We start from the raw sequence: 12,366 nt of genomic DNA, 5'->3' as shown, positions 1-12,366 counted from the left end.
CTCAAGCCGTGCACACATCACATGACACTTAGCGCCCTTTCAGTCCGATTCCTTCACGATAGGAGGGACATCTTTGGCATTGGGTCGGCCCATGCCCAAGGACCTACAGGCACCAAGAATGTAGTACGAGGGTCTCCCCTGCCCAAAGAGAGCCTCCTGTTAGGCTCATGCACTCGTGCTCTCTGTCCAACACAAAAGACAGCCACTCACCTTGAACGTGGAAGGCCACGACCACCATCTGCAGAGATGGCCGCACTGCAAGACACAACCAGAGGAGAGGTCTGGTTTAACAGGCGGCCTCTGGTCTTGCTCTCAGTGCATAACCATGGGGCACCAAACACATCCGTGAACATGGAGCAGGCCATGTGCACGTAGCAGAGATCGGGGAGAGGCACGCGGCATTCTCTCAAGAGTCTGCCCGCCTCGAGAACCCAATCCCATCGCTGGGGAGAACCCTAAGACTCCCCAACATGGTGCCACCAATCTGCCACCTGACTGGGCCTCAGCGTAATCCTATTGAGCATGATTTTTATGTCATCACCTCACTTCAAGATTAAGGGTTGTCATCATTGACCCAACGAAGGCACTCTGCAGGCATCGGGACCACTGCACACTCGTCCTTTGCTCACCAGAGATGCTTCCTGGGACTGAGGGCACAGCAAGGTGGGCTTGAGGTCTGCACGGTTCCGACTCGGGAAGGAGCCTGACAGACAGAGCCCAGGAAGCTCTAGGCCAAATGAAGGCCATTTTTTTGCAACTCGACCTGAAACGAGGAGTAACATGCCTTCTAAAGACCTAGCTTGTTCCAATGAAGCAGAGAAATTCTAAAAAAATTTGTACATTTATGTGCTGATGACCACTCCAAAAACAAGTAAAAAAGCAAAGAAATGAAACAATATGACCAAATAAACAAATAATAAGGAATCACAAAAATAATGCGCCAATGGAAATCGCGTCACAATGCATTCGACAACAACAACAAATCATAACCAGCCACACGAGTCTCAAAACACACACGCTTAAGGATTCCAAGAGAGCAGAAGAGGAGCCATACTGCTCCTGCTTGGGCGTGGTCCCCTTGGACACAGGAATCGGACGACATACCAACACTGACCAGGACATTCAGCATCCTTCCAGGAGAGGAGAGAATAGGGGAAGGTGTGGTGCTCAAGCTGGGTACTTGTCGCATGATTATCACATGACACTGTCATGGGCCCCCAAAAAAGGAGCACTTAGCCCCCTTTCAGTCGCATTCCCTTCAGAGAGGAGGGACGCCTTTGGCTTTGGATCAGCCCATTCCCACAAACTCAGAGTCACCGAGAATATAGTACAAGGGCCTCTATGGCCCAAAGAGAGCCTCCTGCTTAGTCTCATGCACACGTGCCCTGTGGCCAACACAAAAGTCATCCACTCACCTGAAACGTGAAGGCCACGACCACCATCTTGGGAGATGGTCGCACTGCAAGACACAACCAGAGGAGAGACGTTTTGTTCTAAGAGTCGGCCTCCGTGATGGCCACCTTCGAGGCTCTACTGGGCACCCAAGTCTCCGCTGAACGCGGAGAAGGCTACGATCACGTAGAAGCGATGGGGGAGAGGCATGTGCCATTCTCTCAGGAAGATGGCTGCCTCCACTACCCAATCCCATCGCTGGGGAGAAGCCTAAGTTAAGACTCCCCAACATGGTGCCACCAAACTGTCACCCACAGGGGGCCTCAGCGTAATCCTTTTGTTCAGGATTTTTATGTCATCACCTCTCTTCAAGGCCCAGACCGCTTAGACATCATTGACCCAGAGACAGTACTTCCGGCCAATAGGAGACAGGACACGCGCTTATGCTCACCGGAGACGGGCCCGGGGACTGAGGACACTGCAAGGTGGGCTTCAGAGCTGCGTGCTTCCGACCCTGGGAGGAGCCTGACAGACCCAGGATGCTCTGGGCCCGTGGAAACACCATTTTCCCCCAGAACATCACCTGGACAAAGAGGAGTAGGACGGCCGCTAAGGGACCCATCTCTGCCCTCTGCGAACTGAAGCTAAGGCACGATGTCAGCTTATGCGCACATGATCAGGCCAACAACCAAGAAACGAAAGAGCAAAGAAATCCATAACAAAAGCAGGAAATGCTCCAATGGAAAGCGGGGCACCATGGATTCTATGGGAACACAAACCACCAGCCACAGGATTGTCACTACACACATACACACGGCGTTTTCCGAAGAGGCTGAGGAGAAGCCCTATGCTCACTCCTGGGCAGGGTCCTCTTGGACACAACAACCTTGTGATATGCCAACCGTGACCGTGACATTCAGCATCCACTCAGGAGAGGACAGGGGTGGTATGGTGCTCAAGCCGTGCACACATCACATGACACTTAGCGCCCTTTCAGTCCGATTCCTTCACGATAGGAGGGACATCTTTGGCATTGGGTCGGCCCATGCCCAAGGACCTACAGGCACCAAGAATGTAGTACGAGGGTCTCCCCTGCCCAAAGAGAGCCTCCTGTTAGGCTCATGCACTCGTGCTCTCTGTCCAACACAAAAGACAGCCACTCACCTTGAACGTGGAAGGCCACGACCACCATCTGCAGAGATGGCCGCACTGCAAGACACAACCAGAGGAGAGGTCTGGTTTAACAGGCGGCCTCTGGTCTTGCTCTCAGTGCATAACCATGGGGCACCAAACACATCCGTGAACATGGAGCAGGCCATGTGCACGTAGCAGAGATCGGGGAGAGGCACGCGGCATTCTCTCAAGAGTCTGCCCGCCTCGAGAACCCAATCCCATCGCTGGGGAGAACCCTAAGACTCCCCAACATGGTGCCACCAATCTGCCACCTGACTGGGCCTCAGCGTAATCCTATTGAGCATGATTTTTATGTCATCACCTCACTTCAAGATTAAGGGTTGTCATCATTGACCCAACGAAGGCACTCTGCAGGCATCGGGACCACTGCACACTCGTCCTTTGCTCACCAGAGATGCTTCCTGGGACTGAGGGCACAGCAAGGTGGGCTTGAGGTCTGCACGGTTCCGACTCGGGAAGGAGCCTGACAGACAGAGCCCAGGAAGCTCTAGGCCAAATGAAGGCCATTTTTTTGCAACTCGACCTGAAACGAGGAGTAACATGCCTTCTAAAGACCTAGCTTGTTCCAATGAAGCAGAGAAATTCTAAAAAAATTTGTACATTTATGTGCTGATGACCACTCCAAAAACAAGTAAAAAAGCAAAGAAATGAAACAATATGACCAAATAAACAAATAATAAGGAATCACAAAAATAATGCGCCAATGGAAATCGCGTCACAATGCATTCGACAACAACAACAAATCATAACCAGCCACACGAGTCTCAAAACACACACGCTTAAGGATTCCAAGAGAGCAGAAGAGGAGCCATACTGCTCCTGCTTGGGCGTGGTCCCCTTGGACACAGGAATCGGACGACATACCAACACTGACCAGGACATTCAGCATCCTTCCAGGAGAGGAGAGAATAGGGGAAGGTGTGGTGCTCAAGCTGGGTACTTGTCGCATGATTATCCCATGACACTGTCATGGGCCCCCAAAAAAGGAGCACTTAGCCCCCTTTCAGTCGCATTCCCTTCAGAGAGGAGGGACGCCTTTGGCTTTGGATCAGCCCATTCCCACAAACTCAGAGTCACCGAGAATATAGTACAAGGGCCTCTATGGCCCAAAGAGAGCCTCCTGCTTAGTCTCATGCACACGTGCCCTGTGGCCAACACAAAAGTCATCCACTCACCTGAAACGTGAAGGCCACGACCACCATCTTGGGAGATGGTCGCACTGCAAGACACAACCAGAGGAGAGACGTTTTGTTCTAAGAGTCGGCCTCCGTGATGGCCACCTTCGAGGCTCTACTGGGCACCCAAGTCTCCGCTGAACGCGGAGAAGGCTACGATCACGTAGAAGCGATGGGGGAGAGGCATGTGCCATTCTCTCAGGAAGATGGCTGCCTCCACTACCCAATCCCATCGCTGGGGAGAAGCCTAAGTTAAGACTCCCCAACATGGTGCCACCAAACTGTCACCCACAGGGGGCCTCAGCGTAATCCTTTTGTTCAGGATTTTTATGTCATCACCTCTCTTCAAGGCCCAGACCGCTTAGACATCATTGACCCAGAGACAGTACTTCCGGCCAATAGGAGACAGGACACGCGCTTATGCTCACCGGAGACGGGCCCGGGGACTGAGGACACTGCAAGGTGGGCTTCAGAGCTGCGTGCTTCCGACCCTGGGAGGAGCCTGACAGACCCAGGATGCTCTGGGCCCGTGGAAACACCATTTTCCCCCAGAACATCACCTGGACAAAGAGGAGTAGGACGGCCGCTAAGGGACCCATCTCTGCCCTCTGCGAACTGAAGCTAAGGCACGATGTCAGCTTATGCGCACATGATCAGGCCAACAACCAAGAAACGAAAGAGCAAAGAAATCCATAACAAAAGCAGGAAATGCTCCAATGGAAAGCGGGGCACCATGGATTCTATGGGAACACAAACCACCAGCCACAGGATTGTCACTACACACATACACACGGCGTTTTCCGAAGAGGCTGAGGAGAAGCCCTATGCTCACTCCTGGGCAGGGTCCTCTTGGACACAACAACCTTGTGATATGCCAACCGTTCCCGTGATATTCAGCATCCACTCAGGAGAGGACAGGGGTGGTATGGTGCTCAAGCCGTGCACACATCACATGACACTTAGCGCCCTTTCAGTCCGATTCCTTCACGATAGGAGGGACATCTTTGGCATTGGGTCGGCCCATGCCCAAGGACCTACAGGCACTAAGAATGTAGTACGAGGGTCTCCCCTGCCCAAAGAGAGCCTCCTGTTAGGCTCATGCACTCGTGCTCTCTGTCCAACACAAAAGACAGCCACTCACCTTGAACGTGGAAGGCCACGACCACCATCTGCAGAGATGGCCGCACTGCAAGACACAACCAGAGGAGAGGTCTGGTGTAACAGGCGGCCTCTGGTCTTGCTCTCAGTGCATAACCATGGGGCACCAAACACATCCGTGAACATGGAGCAGGCCATGTGCACGTAGCAGAGATCGGGGAGAGGCACGCGGCATTCTCTCAAGAGTCTGCCCGCCTCGAGAACCCAATCCCATCGCTGGGGAGAACCCTAAGACTCCCCAACATGGTGCCACCAATCTGCCACCTGACTGGGCCTCAGCGTAATCCTATTGAGCATGATTTTTATGTCATCACCTCACTTCAAGATTAAGGGTTGTCATCATTGACCCAACGAAGGCACTCTGCAGGCATCGGGACCACTGCACACTCGTCCTTTGCTCACCAGAGATGCTTCCTGGGACTGAGGGCACAGCAAGGTGGGCTTGAGGTCTGCACGGTTCCGACTCGGGAAGGAGCCTGACAGACAGAGCCCAGGAAGCTCTAGGCCAAATGAAGGCCATTTTTTTGCAACTCGACCTGAAACGAGGAGTAACATGCCTTCTAAAGACCTAGCTTGTTCCAATGAAGCAGAGAAATTCTAAAAAAATTTGTACATTTATGTGCTGATGACCACTCCAAAAACAAGTAAAAAAGCAAAGAAATGAAACAATATGACCAAATAAACAAATAATAAGGAATCACAAAAATAATGCGCCAATGGAAATCGCGTCACAATGCATTCGACAACAACAACAAATCATAACCAGCCACACGAGTCTCAAAACACACACGCTTAAGGATTCCAAGAGAGCAGAAGAGGAGCCATACTGCTCCTGCTTGGGCGTGGTCCCCTTGGACACAGGAATCGGACGACATACCAACACTGACCAGGACATTCAGCATCCTTCCAGGAGAGGAGAGAATAGGGGAAGGTGTGGTGCTCAAGCTGGGTACTTGTCGCATGATTATCACATGACACTGTCATGGGCCCCCAAAAAAGGAGCACTTAGCCCCCTTTCAGTCGCATTCCTTTCAGAGAGGAGGGACGCCTTTGGCTTTGGATCAGCCCATTCCCACAAACTCAGAGTCACCGAGAATATAGTACAAGGGCCTCTATGGCCCAAAGAGAGCCTCCTGCTTAGTCTCATGCACACGTGCCCTGTGGCCAACACAAAAGTCATCCACTCACCTGAAACGTGAAGGCCACGACCACCATCTTGGGAGATGGTCGCACTGCAAGACACAACCAGAGGAGAGACGTTTTGTTCTAAGAGTCGGCCTCCGTGATGGCCACCTTCGAGGCTCTACTGGGCACCCAAGTCTCCGCTGAACGCGGAGAAGGCTACGATCACGTAGAAGCGATGGGGGAGAGGCATGTGCCATTCTCTCAGGAAGATGGCTGCCTCCACTACCCAATCCCATCGCTGGGGAGAAGCCTAAGTTAAGACTCCCCAACATGGTGCCACCAAACTGTCACCCACAGGGGGCCTCAGCGTAATCCTTTTGTTCAGGATTTTTATGTCATCACCTCTCTTCAAGGCCCAGACCGCTTAGACATCATTGACCCAGAGACAGTACTTCCGGCCAATAGGAGACAGGACACGCGCTTATGCTCACCGGAGACGGGCCCGGGGACTGAGGACACTGCAAGGTGGGCTTCAGAGCTGCGTGCTTCCGACCCTGGGAGGAGCCTGACAGACCCAGGATGCTCTGGGCCCGTGGAAACACCATTTTCCCCCAGAACATCACCTGGACAAAGAGGAGTAGGACGGCCGCTAAGGGACCCATCTCTGCCCTCTGCGAACTGAAGCTAAGGCACGATGTCAGCTTATGCGCACATGATCAGGCCAACAACCAAGAAACGAAAGAGCAAAGAAATCCATAACAAAAGCAGGAAATGCTCCAATGGAAAGCGGGGCACCATGGATTCTATGGGAACACAAACCACCAGCCACAGGATTGTCACTACACACATACACACGGCGTTTTCCGAAGAGGCTGAGGAGAAGCCCTATGCTCACTCCTGGGCAGGGTCCTCTTGGACACAACAACCTTGTGATATGCCAACCGTGACCGTGACATTCAGCATCCACTCAGGAGAGGACAGGGGTGGTATGGTGCTCAAGCCGTGCACACATCACATGACACTTAGCGCCCTTTCAGTCCGATTCCTTCACGATAGGAGGGACATCTTTGGCATTGGGTCGGCCCATGCCCAAGGACCTACAGCCACCAAGAATGGAGAACGAGGGTCTCCCCTGCCCAAAGAGAGCCTCCTGTTAGGCTCATGCACTCGTGCTCTCTGTCCAACACAAAAGACAGCCACTCACCTTGAACGTGGAAGGCCACGACCACCATCTGCAGAGATGGCCGCACTGCAAGACACAACCAGAGGAGAGGTCTGGTTTAACAGGCGGCCTCTGGTCTTGCTCTCAGTGCATAACCATGGGGCACCAAACACATCCGTGAACATGGAGCAGGCCATGTGCACGTAGCAGAGATCGGGGAGAGGCACGCGGCATTCTCTCAAGAGTCTGCCCGCCTCGAGAACCCAATCCCATCGCTGGGGAGAACCCTAAGACTCCCCAACATGGTGCCACCAATCTGCCACCTGACTGGGCCTCAGCGTAATCCTATTGAGCATGATTTTTATGTCATCACCTCACTTCGAGATTAAGGGTTGTCATCATTGACCCAACGAAGGCACTCTGCAGGCATCGGGACCACTGCACACTCGTCCTTTGCTCACCAGAGATGCTTCCTGGGACTGAGGGCACAGCAAGGTGGGCTTGAGGTCTGCACGGTTCCGACTCGGGAAGGAGCCTGACAGACAGAGCCCAGGAAGCTCGAGGCCAAATGAAGGCCATTTTTTTGCAACTCGACCTGAAAAGAGGAGTAACATGCCTTCTAAAGACCTAGCTTGTTCCAATGAAGCAGAGAAATTCTAAAAAAAATTTGTACATTTATGTGCTGATGACCACTCCAAAAACAAGTAAAAAAGCAAAGAAATGAAACAATATGACCAAATAAACAAATAATAAGGAATCACAAAAATAATGCGCCAATGGAAATCGCGTCACAATGCATTCGACAACAACAACAAATCATAACCAGCCACACGAGTCTCAAAACACACACGCTTAAGGATTCCAAGAGAGCAGAAGAGGAGCCATACTGCTCCTGCTTGGGCGTGGTCCCCTTGGACACAGCAATCGGACGACATACCAACACTGACCAGGACATTCAGCATCCTTCCAGGAGAGGAGAGAATAGGGGAAGGTGTGGTGCTCAAGCTGGGTACTTGTCGCATGATTATCACATGACACTGTCATGGGCCCCCAAAAAAGGAGCACTTAGCCCCCTTTCAGTCGCATTCCTTTCAGAGAGGAGGGACGCCTTTGGCTTTGGATCAGCCCATTCCCACAAACTCAGAGTCACCGAGAATATAGTACAAGGGCCTCTATGGCCCAAAGAGAGCCTCCTGCTTAGTCTCATGCACACGTGCCCTGTGGCCAACACAAAAGTCATCCACTCACCTGAAACGTGAAGGCCACGACCACCATCTTGGGAGATGGTCGCACTGCAAGACACAACCAGAGGAGAGACGTTTTGTTCTAAGAGTCGGCCTCCGTGATGGCCACCTTCGAGGCTCTACTGGGCACCAAAGTCTCCGCTGAACGCGGAGAAGGCTACGATCACGTAGAAGCGATGGGGGAGAGGCATGTGCCATTCTCTCAGGAAGATGGCTGCCTCCACTACCCAATCCCATCGCTGGGGAGAAGCCTAAGTTAAGACTCCCCAACATGGTGCCACCAAACTGTCACCCACAGGGGGCCTCAGCGTAATCCTTTTGTTCAGGATTTTTATGTCATCACCTCTCTTCAAGGCCCAGACCGCTTAGACATCATTGACCCAGAGACAGTACTTCCGGCCAATAGGAGACAGGACACGCGCTTATGCTCACCGGAGACGGGCCCGGGGACTGAGGACACTGCAAGGTGGGCTTCAGAGCTGCGTGCTTCCGACCCTGGGAGGAGCCTGACAGACCCAGGATGCTCTGGGCCCGTGGAAACACCATTTTCCCCCAGAACATCACCTGGACAAAGAGGAGTAGGACGGCCGCTAAGGGACCCATCTCTGCCCTCTGCGAACTGAAGCTAAGGCACGATGTCAGCTTATGCGCACATGATCAGGCCAACAACCAAGAAACGAAAGAGCAAAGAAATCCATAACAAAAGCAGGAAATGCTCCAATGGAAAGCGGGGCACCATGGATTCTATGGGAACACAAACCACCAGCCACAGGATTGTCACTACACACATACACACGGCGTTTTCCGAAGAGGCTGAGGAGAAGCCCTATGCTCACTCCTGGGCAGGGTCCTCTTGGACACAACAACCTTGTGATATGCCAACCGTGACCGTGACATTCAGCATCCACTCAGCAGAGGACAGGGGTGGTATGGTGCTCAAGCCGTGCACACATCACATGACACTCAGCGCCCTTTCAGTCCGATTCCTTCACGATAGGAGGGACATCTTTGGCATTGGGTCGGCCCATGCCCAAGGACCTACAGCCACCAAAAATGGAGAACGAGGGTCTCCCCTGCCCAAAGAGAGCCTCCTGTTAGGCTCATGCACTCGTGCTCTCTGTCCAACACAAAAGACAGCCACTCACCTTGAACGTGGAAGGCCAAGACCACCATCTGCGGAGATGGCCGCACTGCAAGACACAACCAGAGGAGAGGTCTGGTGTAACAGGCGGCCTCTGGTCTTGCTCTCAGTGCATAACCATGGGGCACCAAACACATCCGTGAACATGGAGCAGGCCATGTGCACGTAGCAGAGATCGGGGAGAGGCACGCGGCATTCTCTCAAGAGTCTGCCCGCCTCGAGAACCCAATCCCATCGCTGGGGAGAACCCTAAGACTCCCCAACATGGTGCCACCAATCTGCCACCTGACTGGGCCTCAGCGTAATCCTATTGAGCATGATTTTTATGTCATCACCTCACTTCGAGATTAAGGGTTGTCATCATTGACCCAACGAAGGCACTCTGCAGGCATCGGGACCACTGCACACTCGTCCTTTGCTCACCAGAGATGCTTCCTGGGACTGAGGGCACAGCAAGGTGGGCTTGAGGTCTGCACGGTTCCGACTCGGGAAGGAGCCTGACAGACAGAGCCCAGGAAGCTCGAGGCCAAATGAAGGCCATTTTTTTGCAACTCGACCTGAAAAGAGGAGTAACATGCCTTCTAAAGACCTAGCTTGTTCCAATGAAGCAGAGAAATTCTAAAAAAATTTGTACATTTATGTGCTGATGACCACTCCAAAAACAAGTAAAAAAGCAAAGAAATGAAACAATATGACCAAATAAACAAATAATAAGGAATCACAAAAATAATGCGCCAATGGAAATCGCGTCACAATGCATTCGACAACAACAACAAATCATAACCAGCCACACGAGTCTCAAAACACACACGCTTAAGGATTCCAAGAGAGCAGAAGAGGAGCCATACTGCTCCTGCTTGGGCGTGGTCCCCTTGGACACAGCAATCGGACGACATACCAACACTGACCAGGACATTCAGCATCCTTCCAGGAGAGGAGAGAATAGGGGAAGGTGTGGTGCTCAAGCTGGGTACTTGTCGCATGATTATCACATGACACTGTCATGGGCCCCCAAAAAAGGAGCACTTAGCCCCCTTTCAGTCGCATTCCTTTCAGAGAGGAGGGACGCCTTTGGCTTTGGATCAGCCCATTCCCACAAACTCAGAGTCACCGAGAATATAGTACAAGGGCCTCTATGGCCCAAAGAGAGCCTCCTGCTTAGTCTCATGCACACGTGCCCTGTGGCCAACACAAAAGTCATCCACTCACCTGAAACGTGAAGGCCACGACCACCATCTTGGGAGATGGTCGCACTGCAAGACACAACCAGAGGAGAGACGTTTTGTTCTAAGAGTCGGCCTCCGTGATGGCCACCTTCGAGGCTCTACTGGGCACCAAAGTCTCCGCTGAACGCGGAGAAGGCTACGATCACGTAGAAGCGATGGGGGAGAGGCATGTGCCATTCTCTCAGGAAGATGGCTGCCTCCACTACCCAATCCCATCGCTGGGGAGAAGCCTAAGTTAAGACTCCCCAACATGGTGCCACCAAACTGTCACCCACAGGGGGCCTCAGCGTAATCCTTTTGTTCAGGATTTTTATGTCATCACCTCTCTTCAAGGCCCAGACCGCTTAGACATCATTGACCCAGAGACAGTACTTCCGGCCAATAGGAGACAGGACACGCGCTTATGCTCACCGGAGACGGGCCCGGGGACTGAGGACACTGCAAGGTGGGCTTCAGAGCTGCGTGCTTCCGACCCTGGGAGGAGCCTGACAGACCCAGGATGCTCTGGGCCCGTGGAAACACCATTTTCCCCCAGAACATCACCTGGACAAAGAGGAGTAGGACGGCCGCTAAGGGACCCATCTCTGCCCTCTGCGAACTGAAGCTAAGGCACGATGTCAGCTTATGCGCACATGATCAGGCCAACAACCAAGAAACGAAAGAGCAAAGAAATCCATAACAAAAGCAGGAAATGCTCCAATGGAAAGCGGGGCACCATGGATTCTATGGGAACACAAACCACCAGCCACAGGATTGTCACTACACACATACACACGGCGTTTTCCGAAGAGGCTGAGGAGAAGCCCTATGCTCACTCCTGGGCAGGGTCCTCTTGGACACAACAACCTTGTGATATGCCAACCGTGACCGTGACATTCAGCATCCACTCAGCAGAGGACAGGGGTGGTATGGTGCTCAAGCCGTGCACACATCACATGACACTTAGCGCCCTTTCAGTCCGATTCCTTCACGATAGGAGGGACATCTTTGGCATTGGGTCGGCCCATGCCCAAGGACCTACAGCCACCAAAAATGGAGAACGAGGGTCTCCCCTGCCCAAAGAGAGCCTCCTGTTAGGCTCATGCACTCGTGCTCTCTGTCCAACACAAAAGACAGCCACTCACCTTGAACGTGGAAGGCCACGACCACCATCTGCGGAGATGGCCGCACTGCAAGACACAACCAGAGGAGAGGTCTGGTGTAACAGGCGGCCTCTGGTCTTGCTCTCAGTGCATAACCATGGGGCACCAAACACATCCGTGAACATGGAGCAGGCCATGTGCACGTAGCAGAGATCGGGGAGAGGCACGCGGCATTCTCTCAAGAGTCTGCCCGCCTCGAGAACCCAATCCCATCGCTGGGGAGAACCCTAAGACTCCCCAACATGGTGCCACCAATCTGCCACCTGACTGGGCCTCAGCGTAATCCTATTGAGCATGATTTTTATGTCATCACCTCACTTCGAGATTAAGGGTTGTCATCATTGACCCAACGAAGGCACTCTGCAGGCATCGGGACCACTGCACACTCGTCCTTTGCTCACCAGAGA

The 12,366-nt window shown here is 52.8% G+C and overlaps 6 non-coding genes and 5 pseudogenes across 6 annotated transcripts; all 11 read right to left on the bottom strand.

Annotated features, from left to right (window-relative positions):
* Positions 1 to 497: 497 nt before the first annotated feature.
* Positions 498 to 576, bottom strand: LOC129148420 (small nucleolar RNA SNORD115). Its single transcript, XR_008555444.1, has one exon. It is a non-coding gene; the product is annotated as a small nucleolar RNA SNORD115 (small nucleolar RNA).
* Positions 577 to 1,710: 1,134 nt separating this feature from the next.
* LOC129148450 (small nucleolar RNA SNORD115) lies at positions 1,711 to 1,793 on the bottom strand (annotated as a pseudogene).
* A 1,050-nt stretch (positions 1,794 to 2,843) lies between these two features.
* Positions 2,844 to 2,922, bottom strand: LOC129148419 (small nucleolar RNA SNORD115). The gene has a single exon (XR_008555443.1). It is a non-coding gene; the product is annotated as a small nucleolar RNA SNORD115 (small nucleolar RNA).
* Positions 2,923 to 4,056: 1,134 nt separating this feature from the next.
* On the bottom strand, positions 4,057 to 4,139 carry LOC129148449 (small nucleolar RNA SNORD115; annotated as a pseudogene).
* Positions 4,140 to 5,189: 1,050 nt separating this feature from the next.
* On the bottom strand, positions 5,190 to 5,268 carry LOC129148410 (small nucleolar RNA SNORD115). Its single transcript, XR_008555437.1, has one exon. It is a non-coding gene; the product is annotated as a small nucleolar RNA SNORD115 (small nucleolar RNA).
* Positions 5,269 to 6,402: 1,134 nt separating this feature from the next.
* On the bottom strand, positions 6,403 to 6,485 carry LOC129148448 (small nucleolar RNA SNORD115; annotated as a pseudogene).
* Positions 6,486 to 7,535: 1,050 nt separating this feature from the next.
* LOC129148432 (small nucleolar RNA SNORD115) lies at positions 7,536 to 7,614 on the bottom strand. The gene has a single exon (XR_008555456.1). It is a non-coding gene; the product is annotated as a small nucleolar RNA SNORD115 (small nucleolar RNA).
* A 1,135-nt stretch (positions 7,615 to 8,749) lies between these two features.
* LOC129148447 (small nucleolar RNA SNORD115) lies at positions 8,750 to 8,832 on the bottom strand (annotated as a pseudogene).
* A 1,050-nt stretch (positions 8,833 to 9,882) lies between these two features.
* On the bottom strand, positions 9,883 to 9,961 carry LOC129148431 (small nucleolar RNA SNORD115). Its single transcript, XR_008555455.1, has one exon. It is a non-coding gene; the product is annotated as a small nucleolar RNA SNORD115 (small nucleolar RNA).
* Positions 9,962 to 11,095: 1,134 nt separating this feature from the next.
* Positions 11,096 to 11,178, bottom strand: LOC129148446 (small nucleolar RNA SNORD115; annotated as a pseudogene).
* Positions 11,179 to 12,228: 1,050 nt separating this feature from the next.
* Positions 12,229 to 12,307, bottom strand: LOC129148430 (small nucleolar RNA SNORD115). Its single transcript, XR_008555454.1, has one exon. It is a non-coding gene; the product is annotated as a small nucleolar RNA SNORD115 (small nucleolar RNA).
* Positions 12,308 to 12,366: the final 59 nt, after the last annotated feature.

The sequence above is a fragment of the Eptesicus fuscus genome, chromosome 25, assembly GCF_027574615.1.
Source record: "Eptesicus fuscus isolate TK198812 chromosome 25, DD_ASM_mEF_20220401, whole genome shotgun sequence".
In the NCBI taxonomy this organism is placed as follows: Eukaryota; Metazoa; Chordata; class Mammalia; order Chiroptera; family Vespertilionidae; genus Eptesicus; species Eptesicus fuscus.
The sequence above is the reverse complement of the archived record's forward strand: the minus strand, read 5'-3'. Positions and strand labels throughout refer to the sequence as shown.